Source organism: Rhineura floridana, chromosome 1 (assembly GCF_030035675.1).
Source record: "Rhineura floridana isolate rRhiFlo1 chromosome 1, rRhiFlo1.hap2, whole genome shotgun sequence".
Taxonomy (NCBI): Eukaryota; Metazoa; Chordata; class Lepidosauria; order Squamata; family Rhineuridae; genus Rhineura; species Rhineura floridana.
The window spans coordinates 148191196-148195533 of record NC_084480.1 but is presented as its reverse complement, the minus strand read 5'-3'; the positions used below and the strand labels follow the sequence as shown (position 1 = coordinate 148195533).

Here is a 4338-nt window from a genome sequence, read left to right as displayed (position 1 = left end):
ATTTACTGTTGTGCTGGTTCCAGTGCATCTCCACCTCTGTTTTCTGAAAACAGGGGCACACAACTCTAGTCAGACTCCACCCCTTTTTATTCTAAAACCTGGTTAGATCAACTTGAGTGGATTTTTTAAAAAATGTAGCTTCAGGCAGATTTTGCAATTGATTGGTAGATCAACCCATTGCTCCTCCCAGTATGGCCAATGGAAACGCTTTGCTGTAGGCTCAGGCAGAGACAGTGATTAGCCCAACACTTTGCCGTGGGCAGTCCTGAGAGATACGAAATCAGCAGTGTGGGAGGGATATGTGTCCAGTTGAGGGCAGAGTCGCTTCAAAATGCAGCCAGAAAAGCAGTTCTTGCTGCTTTTAAAGCAAGTAATGTGCCAAGAGCCAGGCAAAGCATTATCTTTTATCCTCAGCTCAGATTTACTGTGGGGGCATCGTGATATTATTAGTCTACATTGCAGGCTTAATATGCTGTGATAAGCATTTTGAAAGAGCATGCAGTAATGTGATCTTATGGCAAAGATATTTAAAGACAAAAGATATCCAGAAGCATCCTTCTGCCGGCTTCCCCTCCATCCTGGTCAGCCTTTGTCATTAAGAATACAGTGTGTGCACCACAGGAAGAAAGCATGGGCAGTGGAGGAAGGTGTTTCAAGAGCTTACACAACTCCAGATGACTAAAACTTTACAGAACACTTTCTGCAACCATTTCAGCTTTACAATGAGTGCTGACAATGATTATCAGGGTCCCACTCACTGAATCTTTTCCTGTTTCCCAGGTTATTCTATATGATACTGCTGAGCAAGAAGCAATGAGAGTCTTCCCAGGACCTCTCATCAGGTACGTTCCCTGAATAGCTTAAGTGTTCATTCTTCATTGTTGCCCTGATGCATCCCTACTGTGAAACAAGCTAAGGCATCCACCTCAGGTAGCAGCTTTTGGATGCTATGAAAGGGTAGCAAAATGGGAATCAGGTGGATCGGACCCATGGGGCACAGTCTACCAGACGTTCACCTGTGCAAGCTCCACTGAAATGAATGGAAGCTGTACGAGGGGGGCACAAATGTTGCTATGCAGCTCTTATTCATTTTGATGTGACTTGCACAGAAGACCTGCCCAATGAATTGTGTCCTCTGATAATCAGAAGAAGGGTGCCACTTGGAGTTTCTGTCTCAGGCACCAAAGAGCCTAAAGAGAGCCTTCCATTTATGTCATTTAGGTCACCAAAAACTATTTTAAAATGTGGTAGGTCACAGTGTACCAAATATATGGGGTTAGAATAAAAAAGGGGGAAGGAGAGTGGAAGCAATATTTCCTTTCTTCAGAGAAGGCTCTCTTAAAGTGCCATTCTTATTTGGCCCCCCTCACACCAGGACTGGGCAAAAACCAAAAAAGGTTTGCTTTCACTTTCCAAAGCCTGGACAGAGTGTTTATTTGTTAGGGAGGGCACTTCCAGACTGTTGCTGTTTTTGGATGGGATTCAGTTCCATTTTGGCACATTCCAATTGCGTAATTATAGTTCATTGGGAGGTCTTATACATCAATCCCACTTTCCTACAGCATAGGGGTTTCTGTGATAAGTGATGGGGAAATGCACTGGATGTACTGTGATATAACCTCCCCACAAACAAATCACAATTAATGATAATTAAATAGCCAACATTGTAAACAGGTCATTTCCAAGCACCCAAAGTTAATGTTATGACTGCTGACAGGCCACTCTTTCTAAAGCTAATGCTGGTTAAGTCCAGGATGATTGGCTGATTTTCAAGGAAGGCAGCTGATGACAGGAGATGGTCTTCTAATATATAGGAATTGTTTTCAGCTTTTGGAATGAAATACCTATCAGAGAAGGTGACAGTCCTCCATCTAAGTAGAGGAAGCAGAGAAACAGCTACGGATGGGGGAGAAATTTGATTCAGTTCACATTTAAAGTTGGTTCTGTTCAATTCCCACTTTCTAAAACAATATGAGAATGAAACACAGGCATGGTATCTTTTGAAATTCACACATATCTGAATTTTGCAATGCAGTTTGCCAACCAAACAATGTTTATAAAAATACATATGTTGGGAGAAAATAGCATATAAAAATGCATTAAATTAGGAGACATTACTTGCTAAAATCTGTACATTAGTCAAAAGAGCATGCAAAAATGTGTTTATTCAGAGAAATCTGCACTGATGTTTAAAATGCTACAGAAATTTGCAGAACTGAATTTAAGATGGGAAAGATGAGAAACAGAGGGAACTGAAACGGACATCCCTAGAAACAGCTAAAGGCAATGTGGCATTTAAATGTGGATGGGAGACAGACACAGGCTTTCAGTGTGGCTGGGGGAGAGAGAACCTTTGAGCTGGAGTTAGTCAACAGCTGGGGTGTAACCTTGAGTGGGAGAGGTACACAAGTTGCGCCCTGTGTGGTTTGCTCATGGAAGTGTGTTTGCCCATTCTTTATAATCCACACTTTCATGAGAATATTACAAGGTGGTGTACAACATATGCAAATAAAATGAGCAAAAACAACCATAAAAATATCATAAAACAAGCCTTCACTGTGCTCTGCATGTATACTTGTAAATATGACAAAGGCACCTTAAGTCTCCACTGCTCTCATCCACAAAACACTAAACCCTGTAGCATTGTCCCTGGAACTTCTCATCATTCAGAAAAGGATGGGGGGGGATGAGATGGGACATAACATTTTTCCTCCAGAAGTGGTCTCCTTTTTTGCCATTCCAGGGAGGACCTGCACAAGGTGGATGTGATGACTTATTGTCAACGCAGAGCAGCCACGGGATATGACCTGCCATCCAACCGAAACAGAGATTCTGCCTTGCTTTGGAAACTTCTTCTCCTCCTGTGCCGGCAGAATGGGGTGTGTATCTCCTTTGGGGTGATTTAGAGGGCAGATTGAGAGCCTGTATACTTTTGTGGTGTAAGTGTTCATCGACCAGACATCACTTTTATATTTTCCCAATTATTGTTGCAACTAGTCTGAAATCTGCCTGCCTGCTGTGTCTACTGCACATGCACAGTATTGGCCCAAATTCCTTTGAGCCTATTCATTTTGGTAGAATTTGTTCAGGTAGGTACTGCCACACCATCGATTTCTGACAAGAGCTGGACAAGTACTATGTGGAACCCGTAACGTGGAAAGCACACCTTGAACTTGGCCTGGTAGCAAATCAGCAACCAGCGCAGATTTCAGAGCAGAGGTATTATGTGCTGACAGGGTCTCACTCGTGTTTTCTCTCTGTCAGTTATTACTCACTAGAATTGGGTTGAGCTGTCAAAGTGAGTTTATAGCAGCTTCTTAACTCTTACTCATTTCTCAAACCTCTCTCTTCAGTGAAGGGTCAAGTCTGTAAAGAAGCTTGGAGCAGCCACGTTAAAACTCAGGCAGGGCATTCCCAGGCGTGGGATTGCCAACTCTGTTCTGATATGGATATCATTGCAGAGGATCCCTAGTTAAGCCTTGCCAACCACACAATCCTGACAATATCTACTTAGAAGTCAGTCCTGTTGAGTTCTATGGGGCTTAGTCCCTTAGTAAGCGTGTTTAGAATTGCAGCTTTCAGGGGCATCCATTTTTACTCCTGAGTGCTCCCATCTAACATCTCCACAACACTAGGATTTTTTCCTGCAGTGGCCTTCTGGTGACTGATCTGGCCTGAGGGCACTTAAATGTTTCTTGCTATTAGCAAGTAGGCTAGATTAACTGTTCCTTATCCAGACTCTCTAAGCAGGTGAGAAGGAATGATCCCATCACTTCAGCTGGACCTGGAAACACCCTCATTTAGCTAAGATTTCTATCTTAATTTCCAGTCAAATATTTTTGTTTGTTTGAGTAGTATGATCCAAGCAATGGTGGTTGATGCTTAATGTATCATGCTTAATGAAATAACTAGGGACTGCTGCCTATGACATTACTAGGGCATGCCCCCATGACATCACTAGTGGCCGCCCTGAAATCTCAGGGTTTGGGATGCTTCTGACCTGGCAACCCTACTTCCAACAGTCTCCTCTCTTCCTTTTGCAGTCCATGGTGGGGTCAGATACAGCCGAGCTGCTAATGCAGGACTGCAAACATCGGGAAAGGTACAAAAGACAAGAGCCAGTGGCCAATCTGATCAACCTGACGGATGAGGAGTGGCTGGTGCAAGGCTGTGGGACTCCAGACCTTCTCACAGGGGAGATTGTCCCAGGTGCTGGAACACCAGAGCAAAGAGTGGAGAAGTTCACCAAACTCCTGTTTTATGGTAGAAAGAAAGCTGAAGGTTCATGTATTCCATAGTGATTTTTGAGGGGTTCATGTGCAAAATAGGCCTGGATCT

General features: G+C 43.4%; 1 long non-coding RNA gene across 1 annotated transcript; it reads left to right on the top strand.

Annotated features, from left to right (window-relative positions):
* The first annotated feature begins 786 nt into the window (after window positions 1-786).
* On the top strand, window positions 787-4070 carry LOC133383480 (uncharacterized). The gene is made up of 3 exons (XR_009762310.1): window positions 787-842; window positions 2744-2879; window positions 4044-4070. It is a non-coding gene; the product is annotated as an uncharacterized LOC133383480 (long non-coding RNA).
* The last annotated feature ends 268 nt before the right edge of the window (window positions 4071-4338 follow it).